The sequence below is a fragment of the Ambystoma mexicanum genome, chromosome 6q (assembly GCF_040938575.1).
Source record: "Ambystoma mexicanum isolate Mex_15411 chromosome 6q, UKY_AmexF1_1, whole genome shotgun sequence".
Taxonomy (NCBI): Eukaryota; Metazoa; Chordata; class Amphibia; order Caudata; family Ambystomatidae; genus Ambystoma; species Ambystoma mexicanum.
In genome coordinates this window covers 1009067385-1009091347 of record NC_090937.1, presented here as the reverse complement: position 1 = coordinate 1009091347, position 23963 = coordinate 1009067385, and positions in this window count along the sequence as shown.

The window sequence follows — 23963 nt, the reverse complement described above, 5'->3', positions numbered from 1 at the left end:
GAGTTTGATTTCACAGTAATTTACAGACCAGGCCGGAGCAATGGTAAGGCAGTGCTCTTTCTCGGCAGGAGAATCTAGATGGGAAAGATCAAGTGGTAAAGGAGTATCATTCCAGCAGAAAGGATTGTGGGAGCAGTAACTCAGGAGGTGCTGGAGGAGGTATGTCAAGGTTTTCCCCAAACCGGATAGACAGAGTGGGTACAGAAGGGGAAGGCCAGGGTGATATAGAAAGGCTGAGGAGAAGTTATTTCTTACTAATGAGGCATTGAGGAAGAAGGCTTTGTTCTGGTGTCATAATTTGCCTATGGCAGGACACGGGGGAGAGGGGGAGAAAGACACAAGAAATGGTGCAGCGATATTTTTGGTGGGAAGGATTGGCCTCCCAAGTTAAGGACTAAATGTGAGATTTATGTACGATCTAAGGCAGATCATGTGAAGAAGGCAGCACTTTTTCAACCACTAGCCACCCCTACAGAACCATGGTCATTTGCATCTATGGATTTTCTAACTAAACAACCCCTCCCTCTACCACAACCTTGCCCTAACCCTCTTCTCCTCTTAGGCTGTCTCGGGGTACCTGTGTTTCTACAATCAGGAGCCTGTGCCAACCAAGGTGGGAGGGGTCACTACATTTGGCTTCCGTGGCTAGGAAGGAGTTGCTTATACGTCAGGGGTGTGACATGAGAGGAATTAATTTTCTCTTGCTATACTTACAGAAAAACATGGGTTGCAACAAGGGCCTTTTGCATATTGCAGCAAAGAACTTGATTTGGTAGCAGGTGGCATGCCGTCTTGCTTGCGATCAGTAACTGCAGCTACAATAACAGAAATATAGGGCAAAACATTGTGTGGTGTCCCTATTATTCAAAAGAAAAAGCACAACATATGTCTGTGTCCTTAGCCAATAAATATGAAGTCTTGTTCCTGAATGCCTCGAATATCACTGATGCGCTGTGTTAACCAAGCATCTTTGCTCCCCGCTCCTCAAGGTGGGCAAATGTGCAACCTCATGGCTTTGTTGCTGTCATAGACTTTATTTTGACACACTAAAGTGATTTGACTGGAGCTCCTTTGTACAATGCATACTTGATTTACTATGTGGGTGTATCTTGCTATCAAGGTCAGAATTGTAAATTGTAGTGTGGTAAGCAGTATACACCCAAAGAGAAGTTGTGGAAAGTGTGAAATCGCCACAGGCTACTTCAGCAAGTGTCAATGGCAAAACTCCTGGCTCTTACTAAAGCATGCAAATTGACTTAGCAGCAGACTGTGAATGTATAAACTGACTCCCATTACACCTTTGGAGTAGCCGATGCCTTTGGACAGTTGGACATAAAGCAGCCTTCTGACCTCCCAAAACTCACCCATCAAGAATGACTGTTACATCTAGGATTTACTAGATGCCATAAAGTTCCCTAAAATATAGCTGTCATAAAAAAGTATCTTCATGGCTATAGTGGCCATTATACTCTCCCTAACCAGAGACTGGTGGCTTCCTCTATACGAGGCTGGTCAAGTTTCACCTATCCTGATGAAAATGACATCCAATAACCTGAGTACTACCTATCCAAACCACCGTAGTATCACAGGTCCCAGAGTATTTGCAACATAACCTTGCACTACTATTGCCAGAAACTTTAAATTCTGTGCCAGACTTTCTAAATTGCACAAACCCCTCACGAGATCCTTACCCCCAAATAACAAGAGGACAACCTGTCCCTCTGGTGTGAAGCCTTTGAACTCCAACAAACCTACCTCTCGGTCTGCCTCTTATGCCAATGACATTCAGCATAAGATACCTAAACCCAAGTTAATTGACCAGCACACACTTGGCCCTTTTCAGGGTACAGCCAAAGCAGAGGCACTCTCCCTTAAAGGAGCACTCCTGAACATGAGATCACTCATTGCGCATGCCACGGACACTTCCGACATAATATTGGAAAATAATTTGGACTTCCTCACCATTACTGAGTCCTGGCTACACAATGCCACAGGACCCTCGCTTATGTTAGCCATCCGAGATGGCTATATGATATCTAGGCAAGACAGAGATGGAACTTGAGGTGGCGGTATCACCATTATATCTAGAGTAAGTCTCTCACTGAGACTATCCCCCCAAAAACTTTGCAATTGTGTGAAATCCTCAAGGCTAAACTACCCCTATCCAATTCCCAGTCACTCACTATCCATTTAATCTACAAACCACCCAGTACTCTTGGGACATTCGAGGAGGATATGTACAGTATACTAGCCAGCAACCTTAAAATAACTACCCAATTACTACTACTAGGTGATTTTAATCTGGGCTTTAATGACCCGGCAGACAAGCGTGTCCATGAAATAGCCAACATTATTACTGAACTAGGACTGTCACAAAAAACCAACAAACCTACCCATATCAAAGGGAGAACCTTAGATTGTGTAGCCGACTATAATTGCACCACCATCATCACTTCCATCTCACCGTTAACATGGACAGATCACTCGCTTGTGTCCTTCACATTATCAACCACTAGATCACCTCCCATGGCCACCCAAACTGTCCTACAACGCCCTATGGGAGACCAGAGGTAATGTTTACATTGACCTCTTGTGAATAACCCTCTACAAAAACACTTGTTTCACAATATAATATGTTCACAGGGTCACTTGCTTCCCCAGGACCATTTGGGTTTTCCCTTTTATTTATATGATTAATATTCATAAAATTCTCATATACCACTCTATTTTATATAAAAAATAATTATTTATTTTTATAGCACATCTTCAGTAAAAAAAAATAGTTTTCACATCTACAAAAAGGGTTATTAAACAGTTTATAAAAAACAGACATTTCACAATAGTATTCCATTCAACTGTGTACATTCAATGTTATGTAGTACTCCAATCAATTAGCAATTTATACAAATTATTTCTCAATGTGGATCTGCTGTTTGTTCTCCTCTCTCATAGAGCAGCACATCACAGTCCATACAACATTTGTCTCTGTGTTCATATCACCCATGTTTTCTTTCATACCACATTCATACCATACCCTATGCCCAAACTGTCCCACCTTGCCCAACTAGAAATAAAAACAATATCACCCTGGACAAAGTGATCCCTGCAATTCTCCCCACACTAAATTCACTGCCTGACAACCTAGACCCGACACCTTGGTTCATGAATATAATAAAATTATGCTCACCACATTGGATAAGATCGCACCACTCAAACTGAGACCAAGTAAATCTAAAGCCCACCTAAACAAGTGGTTTACTCAACAATTAAAGGACCTACATCTCCTAAATAGAAAATGTGAATCTACCTGGAGACTGTGCCCGTCCATTGAAAACAAAGTCAGTCTAGCTACAATCTCCACGCAATATAAAAATGAAATCTGCCTGGCCAAACAAAACTCATATAACGAACGTATTACCAACTCCAACTCAAGTATGAGGGAACTATTTACCATACTAAAAGAACTAGAGTCTCCGATCCCCATACTTGACATCTGCATCAAAAACAAAACCTGGTGGTCAGATATTCAAAACGCTGTAGCCAATAAAATAAAGACTCTCCAAAATAAAATAAACCATAAAAAAGACTCTCTGAATATACAGCACCCCCCTAACACCCCTGGTCCCAGTGACATATCTACGACCAAGGTCACTAGATTCTGTTTCACTAACACTTCCATCTTAGAGGTAGAGAAAGTTATCTTATCTCTTAAACCCTCTAACCGCAAAGGTGACCACTGTCCAGCTCAAATTATAAAAGATGCCGCTAGAGACTTGTCGCCATTTATATCTAAACTGATTAATGCCTCTTTCACTTCTGGTACCATCCCCTCCAACCTAAAACAATCATGGGTACTCCCTCTCCTAAAGAAACAAACCCTAGACTCACTCATTCCCAGCAACTACCGACCCATCACGACAGTACCTTTCCTTCACAAAATACTGGATAAGGTTGCATATACACAGATCCAAAAAATTCTCTAATCACACAAGCTCCTGGGAGTAAGACAATCTGGCTTTCACCCTGTACATGGGACGGAAAACGCCCTGATTGATTTAAAAGCACAGATTGATGAGCTGAGAGATAAAGGTAAAACAACCCTCCTCCTACTTTTAGATCTCTCAGCTGCATTTGATCTTGTGGATCATAAGGTCCTGTGCAATCACTTGGATTTAGCAGCTCACTTTTCTACAGAAGCCATCAAATGGATTAAATCATTCTTGAGCAAGAGAACCATGAGGGTCTTCTCACCATCAGCAGCAGTGGACCCTATCCCTATCACGTGTGGTGTACCTCAGGGCTCATGTGTCTCCCCTACCCTGTATAACATATTCACCAAACCTTTGTTCGATGATCTGGACCTTCTGGGTATCACCTACACTAACTATGCAGATGATACACAGATTATCCTCCCTCTTTCTGGGGATTATGGCAAAGATTTGGCACTGGTGAATAGGGTATATCTCATCATCCAGGCATGGATGGCCACACATGGACCTTGCCTGAATGATGAGAAGACAGAGTTGATAATCCTGGGTACCCACTCCAACATTAACAAATTAGACCATGAATACTCCAAATTTACCATAGATGGAAATGTCAGTAAAGTAACTAAGCAGGTAAAAACCTTTGGTTTTTAGCTTGATTCGACCATGTCCTTTGGCAAACAAGTGAAATCACTGGCTTCCACTACTGCTTACACTTGTAAGCTTATCAGGGCAGGTAAACCATTCCTCTCAAATAACAGCTGCATGATCTTGGCCAGAGCATTAGTACTATCGAGGTTAGATTATTGTAATGCTGTATACAGTGGCGCCAATAAAGCTATCATCCAGAGGTTACAAACTCTTCAGAATAATGCCTTAAGATCTGCACTGGGCATTAATAAAAGAGAACATATCTCTGCTACTAGACAGCAATATAAATGGCTCTCCACCCACAATAAAATCTTGCTAAAAACGGTCTCCTTGACCCATAAAGCGTTAAACAATGCTGCCCCAAGCTACTTCTCAGACAGATTAATTAGAAGAATGACCCTTAGGCCGACAAGAGCTGGTAACGCCAATGGCCTCATGGTGCCGAGATTCAGACTTACTAAGATTGGAGATGATAGCTTCACTGTGAAGGCTGCTAAACTCTGGAAATCCCTGCCACACGAGCTCAGAGTAGACCAACCATACATACACTTTAGAAAAAACTATATCAACCTGCTCAACTCCACTGACCACTAGTTTGCTCTTCTTCCATTCACACAGCCCTAGCTCTCTTTGTAAATACACTGTTTCCAGGACCTGAATCATATGTATGTACACTTGTCTTTATTTCACTTTATATTCATACCTGTAATTATATTGTATATCTTGTTTTGATTGTAATAACATGACCTACTTGTGACCTTGTAATCTGTGCATCTCCCTACAGCTGCGCCCTGTTACCCTTGGGTTTGGTGCGCATTAGAAATAAATAAACAAACAAACAAACAAACAAACAAGCTCACCAACCATTGGACAATGTGATGTTTTTTGGTAATGACTGCAGATTCTACTGCCAAGTCAGTGACTGTATCTGACTCTCAAAAAGAGTTTATACTTCCCATGAAAAAAGGTCCTAAAGCCTCCTCCTGTTGAAACCCTTCAGGAACTATCCTTAATATAGGATCATTCTCTTTCTAGTGGAAAAGACGATTGGGGACGCCAAGGGTATACATTCCTTGAGGACTACATTCGGAGGGATGAAGAAGGTTGTTTAGTGGCTCCAACAAAACTGCTATCACATTCACTCAGGCAATTTCACAGACATGCACACATGGGGAAGTGTGGAATGGCCTCCACTCTGGGAAAACATAAGTTTGCAGCAGATTTTGAGACTTGGTGCAAAAATGTGCAAAAGGTGTGTCATCTGCCTTCAAAGTAATGTGACAAAGACTGTTCAATTCATGCCAGGAGAACACGCCACTGTATTGCACGTTTGTGAATCTTCAGGGATTTCTTTCAGATGCAATAACTTCCAATATGTACAAGTCATCCTCAATGGCTTCTTTGACCCAGTTTAAGCTTACCCATTCAGAAAAGCCCACGCCATCACAGTTTTAAAAACTTCCATCAAAGATTTCATACCCCGTTTGTAATTCCAGTCACCATAAATAGCAGCCCAGTAACTCTATCATCAAGGAGAACCTTATTGGCCTGAAAATAGGGCTGAGAGTAAAGCTCAGGGGCAATGCGTTAGTCTCTGGTATTAAGCGCATTATAAAAGAGGTTATTTTTCAATTAAGATAAGTTATGCCATGTTATGTTATGGTATGTTAGAAAGTCTTGTAGACCGCACTACCACGCCAAAGTATCCTGGCGCTGAGAGAGAAGAGTGCCTTACAGGAAGAGAAATTAATAACCAACACATATCAGTGAGGGAAGAGGAAAGATTTAAGGAATTTCCTAAAAATAAGGAAGTCCTCAGGTAGTCTGAGGGAGAGAGGGAGAGAGTTCCACCGGCAGGGAGCAGCCACTGAAAAAAGCGTGGCCACCAATTGTGTCCTTCCTGAACCAGGGAACTACCAGGAGTCCCAAATTAGGGAAATCCTTTCCTGAGGAAAGGCTGCTCCCTGCCTGTACAATGCATGGTGTGCCAGGTAGAGGGTCATAAACCTAATTCGACACTTGACCTGCAGCCAGTGAAGCTGGATCAAGATAGGTGAGACATTGGAGAAAGAGGTAAGCCCATCACCAACCGAGCAGCTGCTTTTTGCAAAATCTAGAGCCTGCGGATATGGTATTTGGGCTGGGCATGGGTGACCGCATTGCAATAATCAAGGACTCCCGAGACTGCAGTGGTAATCATGAGACCCCGAGGATGCTGAACATTATACTTTTAAAGAACCCTGATTTACAGATGGTGATAACCTGAAGCTCAGGAGATAAGGAAGAGCTAATTTTAATACACAGATATTTAAGGAGTCAACAGGCATTGGCATATTCCCTAAGTTGAATTGCTAGAAGTCTGAGGTCCGTGCTTGACTATGAGCCAGGGGGCCAATGATCATAAACTCAGACTTCTAACTGTTAAGCTTGAGCCAGTTAAGGCTCATCCAACTGCCAATTGATGCAAGACACGATCTCAGGCAACTGGCAGAGACGGCTAGATTCTGGTCCACTCTCAGGATAAGTTGGGTGCCATCCACATACGAGTAGAAACAACACCTGTGAGAGCGGATCAGCTCTGCTAGGGGACTTACATAGATGTTACATAACTGAGTTGAGACTGCGGAGCCCTGAGGGGTCGCACAGGTCACAGATGTCAAAGGAGACCTTCAGGGGGGAAGTGAAGGAGCCTGGGAATGGTGGGGAGGAAAAGAAATAAACCACTACAGGGTAGTTCTCGTGATGCCAGCCTCATCAAGGCAACAACACAAAGTAGAATGATCAATCGTGTCGAACGCCGCCGATAAGTCAATCATAATCAGGAGAGCCATGCCACCTTGATCCCTGATAAGTGTGATGTCATCAAGCACTGAAACCAGGACCACTTCAGGGCGGAACCTCATAATCTCCCCTGCCTGCAACATCCACACTCAGCAAGGATGATATAACACAAGAATGGCATCACTAAGAGCAGGCTCTCCAAACTGTGCAAAAGAGATTGTGGTGAAAAGGCCTGTAGTCCTGTCTGTAGATCTTATCACAGTACCTCAAATTGAAAAACCGGGATGCGTATGCACAAGGTTCTCTAAGGAAGACTGATAATATTACTTTGTCTCCCACCACTGAACATGCAAATGAGCACATCCATTGGTCAGATGATGTCTTACTTGACTCTGTTAAGTCACTGATTCATACCATGAGTTCCATTATGCACAGGTGAAGGAGCTCTTCCAAAGAGGCTTGTTGAAGCCGGACATTCTCTGGAGCTTGGCTGATTTGGGATGCTCAGAAGCTATAATCGAAAATCAGCATTAGCGCCCATGTGGCAGGGACCCCTTCAGATAATCCTGATGACTAACACTGCCCTCAAGTGAGATTTGTCCACGCAGAACATAGTAAGCAGGCAGTGGTACCACAGTGATGAACAAAATGGAGATGAGTTACCTACTAACTGTCATCATTAGCAGCCTATTTGCCTGCAGTACCAGTTGCACATTAGGGTATTGATAAAGAATGTATTGTTTTTCGTTTTATAATGAGCAATTAATTGTAGCTTTGGGTCTGATGAAGTGAGAGGAGGAGCCCACATGAAAGAAGATGGAGAGACAGTGCTGGGACCAATGGCCTGGAATCCCCTATGGAGCAGGTAGCCTATGTATAGGGTTGTGCCAACCAGCCATTTGGATTTGTAACCTATGTAACTTATGTCACTGAGGACGCTGTGTACCTTTTTAATGTGCTGTTCGTGTTGATTTTGGATGAACATTTCGCGGCAGCAGAGCTCTTTGCTGGCACATCTTTATTTTTATGGAAATAAACCTTGTTCTCCTTGCAAGAGGTGCGCTGGGCCCTTTTCACTAGTGGGTTGCATTTTTTCTGGTGTGAGCGTTGAGGGGTTTCTCTGCACTAGATATGAACTTTGGTGAGGCTTGGTATCTTCTTACTGGTGTTTGTTAACACTAGCATATGAATGTGTGCAAAATAGGTAGAACTCAATTTTCCTTATTTATGTTTTTTTCAAAAGGGTTGTTGGTCCTGAAGAAGGCGTTTCACTAATCTAATGCTGAAACATAGTTTATATGTCAAACCTTATGTTGTAGTCTTTTTGATAAAAATGTGTTCCTAGATGCTGATAGGTTTGATCATGCTGTTGTAGTCTTGTTGATCACATTTTGTAAATAGATGTCGATGTGTTTGTTCTGTAGCTTTTGGAAACTTGATATGTGTATGTCATAATCACATTTGCATTGCACATCTTTTGATGTTATGTAATTTTGGTAAATAAGGTGAAGAATGTTCACTTTAGATATGAGATAAGACTCTCTCTTTGTTGAAAATAAAAGATGAATTCAAGTAACGTAAGGGTTTATATGAAGTGAATAATGTATTTTGAATATTTTTTGTGTTAATATCCCTAATTTACTTGTTATGCCAGTAAAATGTTATTTTAGATGATTGTTGAATAAGAAAATGATACATGTATAAGTACAGGGTACAAGGTACTCCTCTGGCTGCCCATCAGCTGTCGGACCACTTTCAAAGCCATGTGTAGTACCCACTGTGCTATCCACAAGAAAAGCCTTGAATTCCTTCAAAACAAACGTACACGCTACCACCCCAAATGGTCCATCAGATCAGGTTCAGCCCAACTTGAGGAAGGCCCCCCTTTTAAGTTCTCCAGATTAGGAGGCTCCTCTTTTTCTGTCGTAGTACCCACCTTCTGGAACTCCCTTCACCACTCCCTCTGTCTCATAGAGGATCACCCTACCTTCAGAAAAGCCCTCAAAACCTGGCTCTGCCCACCACATCCTGAACCACTCCCGCCTCCCTTTCTCACACATGCACTGACCAGTGTCAGGCAACCCCCTCCAGCCCACTCGTCTCACCCCTTTTCTATTCCAGCTCATCTGTCACTGCCTCATGAGCCATTGTCACCCTATCCATCAAAGCAGCAGAGGATTTTGGCACCCGGAGGAGACAAGAGTGTATCCAGTATCTCGCACTTGATAAAACATCTGGAAGTGGCAAGGCATTGCCCTTTTATGGTTCTGTGGGCCGGCATTTTAGTGCACTTAATCTTACCTTTACATAAGCAATGTCATAACAGCCGGATTTGATGTGCAGGAAGATATCTAGTTGTTCTGGGATTTTTTGGAGATGGGCCTGTATCATTCTTTGATGCATTGGATGGTGGGCATTGTCGCTGCACATGGTCATTTTGGAGTGGGCAATGTACTGCACTTGAAAGAACTTGGAGATGGGCAATATATCACACTTAGATGAACACTGAATGTGGGCATTGTATTGCACTTAGATTGATCTTAAGAATGCTTATTGTCTTGTGACTGGATGTAATGCAGGAGGTGGCCAATGTTTTGTATGTATAGATAACATAGTTATATCCTTTGCACTCCGTACCTTCAGGGGCGTCATTTAGGGGTCACCAGAGGTCGCAACTGTGACCTCTAAGGTCTCCCTTGCAACCTCTTAAAAAAAAAACTACAAAAAAACTTTTTTTTGGTGGGGGTTGTAATGCAAGCTCCTGGGCTGTGGCCAGCACCATGTGGCTCTTTACTTCTGGAGTGGCTGGCTTTCTTGTTCAGGCCCCTTAAAAAAAAATAAGAAAAATAAGAACAGGAGTGCCACAAGTCTAACACTTTCAGCACTGACCCTAAATAAGAAAAAATAGGAATACCAAATAATGTGTCTTTCTGGAATTCTATACAATAATTTCTAGACTCATTAAAGGTTTCTTTCAGGCACACTGCAGGGGGTAAGTCACTGATTTTGTCTGTTCTTAAACACCTCAACTCAGCATTTCATCATTCTGAGGTCGATACATGAGTATGTTTTCTAAATAAAGCACTTAAACGTAAGTGCTATATAATAACATCATTATAATTTGGTCATGGACGTCTGCTTGCATTCAAAGTAATTTGGTAATATGGGCCTATACACACTGATCTTAATGATACATATGGCGATTCATTCTTGTATATAATGTACATCACATTATAGTGATATCGTAACCATATTTTTCGTAGTGTACAATGCTATGTGATGCCACTTCCTGTTTTGTCAACGGGTGAAAGTTCGTGTTCCATCGGTTCCCGTAATATCACTTTGAAGTGGGGTCAAATGACATCACTACCCGTGATGTCATCAGGGGGTCATGGGTCATCTGATGTTGCTTCCGCTACCGCTGGCATTTTGGTGAAATGACGTCCCTGCGTACCTTTGTAACTCAGCCGAAGGCACAGCCTTACCTCCGTACACATCTACTTTCATATATAACTCAAAAACATCTTGCACAACACCCCTGTCATAAGAATGCAGCTTCCTTTCACGACACAAATTCGAACTCTAGCTTCACACATAATATACTATCTCCTTGCGCCCCCTCCTACAGCTTTGTTCTCAAGTGCGTTTCTCTACACCTATCCATATATCATTTACACATGGGTGACAGGCAGCGACTTAGCCACCCCTCATAATTTTAAAGGTTATGATGCACACACGTATTATAGCACATCCCTATTTCCCATACTTACTAAGGGCCTCATTACACGGACGGCGGTAAGGGTTAACGGTCACCGTTAATGGTACCAGTGACCGTTAACCCTTACCGCCTTACTACGAGGTCCCTTTGCGGGTTGGAGTCTTTAACACCTGCTTTTTGCAGGCGTTAAAAACCAACCCGCAAAGGGACCAGGGAGCTAATTACGGTACCGCAATTTGCGGTGCCGTAATTAGCACCTTCCCCATTCCCATTATGCCCTATGGGGCAAAAGGGGGAAGGGGGAATTACCGCCGCACCAACCTTGGAATAGGGCGGTAATTCCCCTTTCCTCCAAGGCGGTGCCAGTATTTTACCGGCATGGACCAAGATGCTAATAGCACCTTGGTCCACCGCCGTCCGTGTAATGAGGCCCTTAGACTTCGGTCCTCCCCAGGGCCTTCAACCGACAGCATGTTGGGACCATACTTATGATGAAACGTGCTATACAAATGATGAAATGAAAATGAAATAAATATTTTCCAGCAAGAATACATTTTTGCATACACAGTATATTGAAAATAATCTGAGTACTGCGGTAAATGTTGGTAATAACACATTCGGCCTCATTACGAGGTTACCGGGTTCCCAGAATGAGGAATTACCAGGCCATTCTGAGTTTTGAGGGCCCGGTAATTCCTCCCTCTGGGAACCCAGGCCCGGACCTTCCCCATTCCCATCTGAGCCCCGATAGGGCTCAATGGGAATGGGAGAGGGAGCTAACAATGGGCCGATTACGACCGGCGTGTTGTTAGCTCCCTCTTCCCCTTGCGGGACCCGGGTCCCGAGAGGGGACCTCGTAATTTTGCGGGACAGGTTAAACGGGTCCCATTAACCCATGCCGCGAAACCTATAATGAGGCCCATTGTGTGAGTATGTGGGGAACATGAGCTAGTCGGGAAATGGTATAGACTCCTTGCCAGCTGATCCTAATAATTGTCAAAGGGTTTGTGCACTTTTGGCAGTGAAGGAAATGCTTGACAACATCAATACAATTTTCAGCATACAAAATACAAAATAATTGTGTGTACTAGACCTCTGTATTAACTATTTGTCATGGCCCATTCACTCTCTAACAAAGCAAAGGTATCTGTCCATATTCAGAAATGTTGACACTTACTGCCCACTAAATGCCCATGCCAACCAGCCAGGACAATCATGTATGTGTTTTCCAGATGCTTTCATTTGAAGGACAATCCTTTATGTAGTGCCACACAGTGAGAATGGGTGAGTGCGCCAGGATTCCTCATATTTCCTGCTGAGGGGTGTGTGTCTAGCTGTAAAGATAGTCACCCACCACTGACATAAAGACGATGGAAGTGCTACGTTACCTGTTCCCTTGTGAGCATCTGCAGTCCATCCGTTTAGCCAGCTGCGTTCATAATACATGATGCCGTGGAACAAACATAAAACACGGAATGAACACTGTGCTTAATTAACATAGCATGCAAACACATCTGCTTCTTCCTTTTCTCCGACAGAAAACTGTCTTTCATGTGAATATCAAAAGAAAAAACAAAACGTACTGTTCAAGTTTGTACTCAAATAACAATTATTTATTTGCTGTTTTCCTACTCTTGGTTTTTCAACTCCGAGGCTTTAACCTGGAGAACATGTCTAAGAAAAAATGTGTAGTGACATATAAGTCAGCCAGAGGCCGAACACATTGACGCAGTTAGTACTAACACATACGTGGGTGCTAAACCTGTAGGCGGACATATTGTAATGTGTGCCGCACTGCTTTGCTGGGACAATAATCCATCACCTTTTTTTCTTCTGTCTCATCCTTTCTTACCGCTTCTTGCTCTGCCCATCCCTTCAGCTCAACCTCACGCTTGTGTTGCCATTATGCTTTAAACTCTGTCCTGCTCCTTTTTTCTCTCTTTTGGCCTTTCTCCTGCCTCCTCTTTCAACCTCCCTCCTATAACTTTTATGTCCTTTTGTTCTTTCCTCAACCACTTCTCCTTATTTCCTCCTCCTCTGCCCATTCCGATCTCTTCTTCCCATCATTATTCCATCGTCTCTGTTGTATGCCTTGCTCTCTGTCCGTCCCTCTCCTCGTGTCTCCCTTTTTTCCCCCTGCTCTCTGTCCCTCTCTTTACCTCTCTCTTCTATATGTGTCCCTGTCTCTGTCCTGCTCTTTCTTCTCTCTCCCTATATCTCCGTCCCCCACTCATTCTACTACGTGCCACCAAGTCTCTCTGTACCCGCCTCTATTTTCATCACCCTCCCCCAGCTCCTGTTCACTCTCTCTCGGTTCTCTTTCTGTATCTGTGTGACTTTATGCTCTACACGTCTCTACCCCACTATCTCCCCAACACAAACAAGCTCCTCCCAATTTCCTTTCTTCCTTTTTAAAAGCTATTCTATTATGTTGTTATTCAGGCTCTGCCGTGGCTATATATGTGTGCGTCTTAGCATTTCAAGCTTCTTTTCACGCCTTACCCAACCCAGGGCCACAGACTTATCACGTACCTTGGAATGTGGTTACATTTGGATGGTCCTGATTTCGAATAGAATGCTTTTTCCATCCCTATTTATAGAACCACGATGCAACTACAATGTTTTATTTAAATGCCAGAATTGACATGAGTTCCTTCTTTTGCATGGAAGCAACTTGAATTGCACACTGCCTAGCTAGCCCATATCTTTGTGCAAAGTAGACAACCACGGGAATGAAAGGTGGAGCTATTTCCTTTGCTCACACATTAACTCGCGTGACAAAATTCCCTGGGGCAGTGTACATAGCGTGCACACACATTCTTTACACATACTTTTCTCCAAAAATGCAAGTAAGTCATACAGCTAATAAGCTAACAAGCCATATTACACCTCATACCTTTCCATTCTACACACTGGAAATGCTGGCAGTCCACTGTGGGCACACACATCAGGGCGCTCTGTGAGACCAAAGCAACCAGGGCTCAGCTCTCGATTAAGGCCTATTTCTAAAATCCTGTAATGGCTTACTTTCTTTTTTCTACACATGGCCAGACATATTGCTCTACACGTGCTGTTTTTTTTTTCAGAAATGAACTCACCGCTCAGGCAGTGCCTTGTAACATGATGATAATTCGTTAAACCACCACCACCACCTCCATGAGTCTACATATTGAGGCACTCCAGCCGCTGACACACTAGGCCCTGAAAGAAAATACAGAGAGAGTTAGGAAACCAGATATGTGGGCTAATACTTTTTTCACAGGTACAGTTCTGGAACCTTGTGGGTCCTTAATGCATAGCTATATAGGATCAAGCAACCCCTGCCATACATTGTAAGGCTACTGAAAGTCACTAAGGAGCTCTGCAACCAAACAGAGGAGTGCAGCCTAAGTCCAAGTTCCTTTTTAAGGTCACAGAACTATGCAGTGACCTGCATTGGCCTTTTGACATCGGTTATAGAGCATTTAATTCTGTGTAATACAAGACTCTGCCTTCATCCCTTTTAATAATATATGGCCTCATGATTGCTCTAATGCAGTAGAACCTCCATATATTGATTTGTTTTACATGTAATCAGTGTAGTATAGAAATAAACAAATACATACAAATTAATAAATACATCGAAAAAAAAAACATTTGCCGTTAATACTCACCCGAGGTTACACGTCAGCCGTTCACAAAATAAACATGCTGCCATAAACCCGTTCCTTTGCAAATAATGGCAGTAAAGTGTCACAGAAATGCATTTGAGAGGAAGCACATCTATAAAGTTAGTCATGGTTTTATCTTAGTGCCCAATTGGCAGCTAGAATTCTGCTCAATGCTGGCTCACAGGAGGCAATGTGATGTCACAAGTTAACTCGGGTCCCAGGGCAATACCTGACGGGGTAATGCCCCCGGCTCGGGGCTTATTGCTTAATTAATAATCCACGTCCGGTTGCAATGTCATCCTGCCAAGAATGCCCACTGCTGCACTGCAACTGTCACCTGTGGAACTGCCAAGCCCCCAACACTCTAACAATGTTGCAACATTGCAGAATATCTTCTCCCACGGCAGAGAATAACAATACAAATAATAGAGCAATGAACAAGGCAAAATGATATTGATGAGGCAATCAGTACGTCATAAAATCTCAAAATGTCCTCAGTGGATCTGCGGGCAGAGGTTGGAGGGGTGAACCATGTGCAACAACATTTACCACAAGTGCATGTGACACCACAGGCTCCATGCTACTCTCATAAATACACTCTGGTGAGGAGCTACAGGGGAGTTACCAGACGATGGTCGGTGCCATGGGTTTAACAACTGCCTGGAAACTTAAACACGCATATTCCCATTATGACACACACAGAAATTAAGCTTGACCAACTTAGTGGCACTCCATCGTGAACCAAACATGTGGAAACCTTTGGCACTATGCAACATCATAAGAACTGAACACTGTGACATTTCATTCTTGATTTTACACAGGAGCTTCACCCTTGCCATCTCACCCACTTCAAACGTGCACATTTTAGCCACATGCTGAAGGTCAGTGCAACTCTTCATGATTCATTGCTAGCTACCAGATGCTCACGCGTCCAGTAGGTAGAATCACTCGCCATGATAATAACACAATCTGCAAAACCTGTGACCATTCCCATTTATTAGCTACAGCAATGTTGACATTATCTTTGATCACTCTGTTAAATCGCTCACCCAGCCTGTTCCTTTGGGAATGATAAAGTGAAATACGTAAGTTCTTTATACCTGTATTCATCAGGAAGTCATGCATTTCCCCTGAGGTGAATTGAACACCATTATCTGTCAGGATGGCTGTGAGATAAACCTTTGAATTCAAGCCAAGCTTCAAGTGCCTGAATGACATGTGTCTATTAACATCATGCATACAGGCATGATAAGGCTATTTTGAGTGGAAGTCAATAACAACATGCACATGCCTATAGTCCTCACCCAAAATCTTGAAAGGACCCATAATGTCCATAGAAATCTTGAATGATGGGCTCCCAGAAAACTCTGCAGATGCCAATGGACGCATGGCACTCTGCAGTGTATGTCATCAATGCCATAGTCCATATTTACCCACCAGAAATGTTTGTGCAATGTTTTTGGGAGAGGAGGCATGCCATAGTGGAAGCTACGTTCCACTCTTTTCTTGTATTTGGCAGCACGTATTTGATATTCCTTAACCCTATTAGTGCCCATTGAAATCCATTCAGTGCCATGCTTATTTCTCAGATTCTTAGCTGTTTTACCTCAAACTGCTTTAGCTCATTAAATATTCATAATAATTTACGGTGGCCATAAGTGTTTTGTTTCAGTAGATGTTTCTCTATAAAATGAGTGAAATAGCACACCACTGCACCACACCCCAAGGTTAGATGACATATTCCAACATGGTGGATGAAAATCACTGTAAAGAATATATATCACTGACCACACGGACAGCACGTTGTCAACATTATTTTTGTAAGTAGGTAGATGACCAGCTTTCATGCATGTTATGTTTGCTACTCAGACAAAAACTCAATTTTCAGTTTTAAAAAAATGTGTTTTTGTGTTTTTCTGAGGCAAAGTGTAAGGGCATCCCATTTGTACGGTATGCAATCTTTTTTCCAATCCTCAATATTTTTAAAAAGGGAAAGGAAATCACCTATAATTTAGAAACAGCATTCTAGAAAGAAGGTTTTTCTTAGTGTCAATATGACGCAATAGACAAAATAATTGTCATGTTTTCTTAGTAGCCTCCAATCTTTTCAAAATGGCTGGCTTCTTTCTCTTGTTATTTTCTCTACATATATCACTATTGCAGATCTGGCTTTCAAAAAGCTCTAGAAAATGTTTGGTTGTACTATACATGGTTTGTTAGGAGAACATTTTTAGACTTCATGTGAGCCAATGTGTCATATGGTCATTCTATCTGACCTTGGACCTTAAGATATGCTATCCCAAATGTGTTCTGGGTCGTATTGTTGTGACCTTAGACCAGTTTGTCCTAATTGTGGTGTCATATGAAAGTTAATGACATGTCCTCCATGATCTATTAGTATAATATTTTGAGAAGTTATGACATATTACCTGTGACCTCACAATAATAAACTACAATGTGTTTTTTGTTAATTGTTCTACAACTGATGTACAGATTTGGACAAGAGAGGTCCTTCCTCGACAGATGTAATGTGTACTTTTTTAATTACATGTGCAAAGATGCATTTTGGTTTTTGCCAGCTTCCATTGATTTGGGTTACAGTATTTGCTAAATAGTCAGAGTGGTCATTTAATTTGACCTTTGACTTCAGAATAATGACGCAAAATATGATTTTATGTTATAGTTTTACAACCCAATAACAGATTTTGAAAAGTGTGAAACCATCAGTAATGTATTTATATGTACTATCCCATGTACTGGGTATTAAAGACAAGTAGACATTTTACTTGACCTTTGGCCTTAGAACAATCATTCTGAATATGTCTTTTGCCAATTGTTATGAAACCGTTGAACCAGTTTAGATAAATGTGGTGTTACCTAAAAAGCCATGTCAAATGTATTCCTATAAAAGATACAGGTAGTTTGAGATGCTTTGGCATTTGACGTTTGACCTCAGTCCTTCATCTAAAAGTGTATTTTTGGTTATGCACCACAATGACTGTCCAGATATACATAAGAGAGATGTCAAGGAGCCATTCAGTTGTTTAAAATAAGCATGGTGACACCAGACAGATTAGCATGTGTGCTTTTCCATCAATGGGATGAATAGTGAAAGGCTAAACTACCAGACCTTTAACCTGAGAATATTGATTTGCATGTGGTTTTCAAATTACCATTTCTCAATCTTAGACTGTGTTGAGGAATCTATGGTGTATTGTGGGAGATTTCAACCCACTGGTCCAGGCCCTGCAAAATTACTGTGCATTGCTGGCAGCAGAAACATCAGAAATGGGCACTGGAAAGCATGCTGCTCGCTAAAAATCACCCAAAATTGCGCAGCAAAAATCTGAAAAATAGGCCGCCATCCACTTTTGCCTATGTCAGTGGGAACACAGAAGACCACTGCCAAAACCCACCATTAGACTACCCACAAAGTAGCCTGAAACCACTTGAAAAAGCAATGCTTATTGCCAAAAGAAACACAGAGCTGTTTGGAAATCCGTTTTCTTGGTTGTCAAATTTGAAAAAAATCATGGCTCACAAACCACCCAGAAAGATCCAACCTCCATGTTGGGTGTTCCATATCTACTTCAAGAACCCATACAATTACAATGTCAGCAAGAATCATATGTCATCAGAACAAAATCCACTTTTAAAGATACTTGATGGAAAGAAATCTGTCAAAAATGGGTGCAGTACCATTACTCGCCTCCGACAGGCGCTGGCGATCTCTAAATCTGACAGGAGAAACTTGTGTTTTCAAAGTTTAATGTGTCAAAGAAGGGATTTCCATCAAATGCATATAGAGTGGCACACATTGATTTTCATTTTGAAAAAGACTGGGATTAAAGATATGTTTGTTTATTTTGAATTTATAAATGTAATTTTTCACAAGGAACTATGTCACAATTGACCATAAGGTAACTTGATTTAGCTAAAACTTCCAAGAGGCTTTCTTCCCCTGAGAAGAACCTCCCACTAGGTTCCTTCCCACCAAAAGGAGAGGATTTCGCATTGGCATGTTAATCAGAAGGGGAGGAGATTTCCTCTGCTGCATTGAGCACGAAACAATGGTTTTCTTGAACTGAATAGAAAATGCTAATTTGGGTGTGACTGACAACAACTGCTCGGGCAGGAAGACAAGCCATGTGACCCTCTGGCTCAGCCCAGCTTTGGAGGCGGGCCAGACTGGAAATGTGGATTGAAGTTGAAGTAAATGTATGTTTTAGAAAAATGCATACAGCAAATTTTACTGAACTGACAAAAATATGAAACTTTGTTAAAATGAAAAATTCGCTCACAGTTTAAAACTAATCTGGAATCTGTGCGATGTTCTGAGACCAAACCCCGGAATTATTCATATTGTAGCTACTATGTTTATGCCAGGAACCTGAAAAATTACAGAAATGTGCTCAGATGGGGTGTGCATGCATGGATAAAAATTGGTGCAGAAATAATATTGAGAAACCCACCAAAAGCGCAAAAAGTGGTCATTTCTGAACCAAAGCTCTTAGGAAGATGGGAGTTGAACAGAAATGTACCTTAATTAATCTGTCATGTAATTTATGTAATATTAAAAAGTTGTGCATATTGTAAATATGTTTTTTATGAAAAATAAGATATACTGTACAGAGACAAAGGGGAGTGTTTTCCCCCAAGCCACAAAGATGACACAGGATGACACGCTGATCCTTTCTCCAATCAGGGGACAGGGAATCCTCTAACCTATCAGATCCTTAGAGGGTTGGGTATTGTAGAATCAGCCTCCCCACCCACTTTGGAAATACATAAATAGGGACTGCAGAGGACAGATAGGACACACACACTTTCCACTTCTCAACTGATTTTTTGGCGATGCACCCTGCAGGAAGATCCAGGCTCTGGTCCAGACATAGACCAGAACTTAGAATCCAGACTCCAGAACTTGAAGCAGAAAGGCCCAATTCCAAAAGCTGGAGCCTTTTCAGCAGGCCTTCAGAATCTAGCAACCTGACTCTAACCCCTAAACTTCCAAGGGGCTATCACATTCAACAGCCGGGCTGTGCTGTTTTGCTATTCTAGCCAAGAACCCTGTGCTAGAACCAAGATCCATACCCGCAGAGCAGAGCTGTAACCCAGAACCCGTCAGATCCAGTCCAAGAGGCCAAATTATTTCCATTTGAAAGACAGTAGTAGCTGCATTCAGTTTGTGAAATGGACATTCTCACCAGAATACGCCAGTTTCTTTCCGGGGCTGGAGGACCAAAATCATTCTAGATGGTCCACCTATAGGGCGGCCATCTCGAAGCATTTTTCTGTACACAGAAATCCCCAAGAGGCTCTCAAGGCAGCCTACAACTTGCAATGTGGGGAGGATCAGGCCCCACAAGAATTTGTGCAGGAACTAAAGCGTGCCTTTGCGCAGACAACCAGAAGGGTGTGCACGGACAGCAGAGAATTTGTTAATACTTTATTCCACACTCTACCAAAGTACATCATGACCCATCTAGTGAGAGATTTTCATGAGAAAAGATCATTAGGCTTCGTCATTGAACAGGCCACCCGGATCTATGAGGTGCAAAAGCCCATAGACAACAAGAATACTCAAAAAAGCCCCAAAACAACCACCCCCCCTGCTGCTGCTAAGGTGGCAGAGGTAAAGGTTGCCCCATTTTAGATTTGGAGATGGGGGGCCTAAAAACTTGCCTGCACAACAGAATAATCCCAAGCCCAGAAGACCCTCGGGCCAGTCACAGACAGGGAGCCAAGGAGGTAGTCCCACAAATGGGATCCCTCACTCCTCTGACTATGTAAGCCCCCACTACAAGGGGAACAGACCCATCGTGGGTTATGTGTGGACTCCTCCAGTCCAAGGGGGGGATCCAACCAGGCACATAACCCAGGGAACTTCCCTCCTAACTTCCCCCAGGAGGGCAGAAATTCCCCAAATCCTGGACAGAACTTCTTCCCCAGGTATCCACAAAACTTTCAACCCCAAAATCATCCATCCTTCTTTCCCCAATTTCCTGAGCCCAGAGATCCTAAACCGAAAGAGGGGAGGCGAAGGGTGGGGGGGTACCCAAATCTTCCCAACCCCGGGTATTACCAGAGAAGGGATAGCTACCCTTCCCGTGATCATACCAGGGGAGAAAACAGAACCCTGTATCAGCCTGAGCGGGTTTCACAGCTAGAGCGCCAGGTCCAAAATATGGCACAGGATCTGGGTTGCATGCTAAGGGCTCAACAGAACCCTCAGCTGGGCATGCGGGCACAGAATGCCCCAAACTCTGGACCTGGTGCTCCAGTACAATGACGGGGCAGCACCCCATCAACCCACCGGTTCCCAAGGAGGAGGCACAAGGGGGAGGGGGGCGTAAAGCCTTGGAGGAAGCTTCCTTCCCTACTTGTAAAAAGCCCCAGGAAACCCAGGAACCGGAAACAAAATCTCCTGCACCTGAAAGTCTGCCACCCAAGGAGCAGAGGGGGGTAGGAGAAACAAAGGATCCAAACAGACCCATTTTGTGGATGAGGTACAGATCCTCCAATTTGAAGGAGAGGGGTCCTCAGAGGATCCCGGGAAAAGGATCTTCTCCTTCAGAGATGGGGGAACTCCTCCCAAAGAAAAATGGGTCCCAAAGTATTCAAATCCAGACTGGGTAGATGTGGGGACTGAGCTAGCGCCGCCCATCATCCAACCCCAGAACCAACAGCATGAAAATCCCCTGCTCCAAACCCATCCTGGTGACTGCCCAGAACCAGAACCAGGGGAACTCAAAACTTCTCCCATCTCTAGTTGGCACCTTTTTCTTTCAGATTCCATACGCTCCCTACAGAATTCTGTCCAAATCTCTTCTCTTTCAGTGTCCAAAACTAAAAAACTAACCAACCTGTTGTCCAAAAATGTACATTTTCTGTGCCTCCTTGCGGTGAAGGAGGGAAGATACTATGCCCCGGTACAAATACAGGGGGAGAGTACAATTTTGGCACTGGTGGACACTGCATCCCAAGCTACCCTTCTGGCCAAAAAGTCCTCTGACAAACTGAATTCAGGAAGGGGGGAGAATTATCAAATTCCTCTCACCTCTCTTACTGGACAACTTCATATCTTTGACGGGAAGGAAATTCGCGTCGAGGGGACTGCGGATTTGGACATTAAAATTGGGCAACACAAGGTGAAGCACCCGGTCATAGTTGTGACTCCAGAGGGCACCCCTTGTTTACTAGGGAATGACTTCCTGCGAAGGTTGTCACCCCTAATAGACTGTGTAAACAAGGTCCTCTGGACCCAGACTAGCTGACCGATAAAATTAAAACAGAGTGTCAACCATGTTAGTTTAAACAGCACATGCCACATGGTTGAACAAAAATCTGACCAAGTAGAATTTCACTTCCAGAACAACCAAATTCCAGAGGTGACACTAATAGCAGTAGGACAGCAAACTGGTGATGGGGGTCCTCTCTATTTCTTAAAATCAACCTCCTTCCAGTCTAAAGTGGCATTCCACACTGGAAGGAAACACTCTGAAATTCTTTACCAATCTACAATCAGACATTCCCACTCCGATAGTCCAGAAAGATGAGAAATCAACTCAGAGCCTGGCTGATATTCAGCAAATTGGAGAGCAGTTGTTTATCCCTGTTCAGTTAAATGAAGGGAAGGACTCTGTTCTCGCCCGAGTGTGTGTGAACAACTGTAAGAGCATCATCAGCGAAGCCATGTTCTGCCAACTCCCAAAAGATTCAGCCATTCGCACATTTAGACTGATAGACAAATGGGAAATGGATCTGGAAGCACCCAATTCCAAACATCTCCTGCCAAGCAGGTGTATGCTCAAAATCTCCATAGGCAACAAGAGCATAGTTCATAATTGTTGGGTTGTGCGAGACGTCACTGCCGCCTTTTACTTAGGGAGTGATATTCTCAATCGCTTTACCATTAGTTTGGACCTGATTTGTGGATAATCCTATGAGCTTTGATGATCCAGAGAAAGCATTTAGGTCAGCTCAACTGCTGCCGTATGCAGTTGAAATCCAGATTGGAGAGGAAGTCACCATCCCAGAAAGGACCCGACAATTCTCCCTGGAAGTGAAAGTTAAAAGAGGACAGAAATTGAAAAACCCTGATGCTTATATTCATCTAAATGCTTCTCTCCAACAGCAGGGGTTGGGGGTAAACCCAACACCATTAGTCAACATAGAACATGACACCATTCCAATAGAGGTGCATAACAGCGACGTGAAGACTATCACTCTAGCCGCGAGCACCATTATTGGAATGGCAGTTGATGACCGACATTTTTCTATTGATTTAGGCAATTAACTGTTAGGACCAATCCCCAAGGACTGTTTTGACAGTGACAGTGATGACAACACAACACCAGACAGGATCTTTACCTGGCATGGGGGGAACTTCCTGGTGTATACTTCCTGCCCTTATGGTAAGGAAGATGTGACTTGTGACTTCCGGAGGATTTTCCAGTTCCGTGAGGACTGCCTTTCCCACCTGAAGCCACGAGTCCAAAACTGCACTTAGACCAGGGACTTCTCCACCCAGCTGCAGGAGGCCGCTGAGATAGCAAAACCAGAAGTCTTTCCAGGCTTCAGGCAGATGGTTGATGAGAGGTCAATGTAGCTGATGTCTGTGAGACTCTGGAGCAGAAGCAAAAGTTGAAGCAAGTTTTCTTGGATTTTCAAGATCTCTTTGCGGTGGACTCATATGACTGTGGTCACACCGGCATCCACACAACAACAATTGCCACGGACCCTGGCATGCTTCCAGTGTTTCTGAAGCAATATCACTTGCATCTCGCATCAATGGAGTCCCTTCCTGAAATAATTAAGAACCTTGAGTCCCTTGGGATAATCCGTCCAGTCCACAACACCTTCAATTATCCGGTGCTGGGGATATTGAGGCCAAACGGCCAGTGGAGACTCTGTGCCGACCTTAGGGAGCACAACAAACGGGTCCATATTTCCTGATGACCTCTTCCCTACATTGACCAAGGGCTGGCCCAGATCCAGGGGTCACAGGTATTCACTGCAATAGACCTGACCAATGGATACTGAACTGTACCTGTCAGTAGGGAGGACCAATACAAGCTGGCCTTTACCTTTGAGGGGCATCAGTACACATGGACCCGGACTCCCTTCGGATACATCAATTCCGGCAATGAATTCAACATTTTCCTACATAAGGCC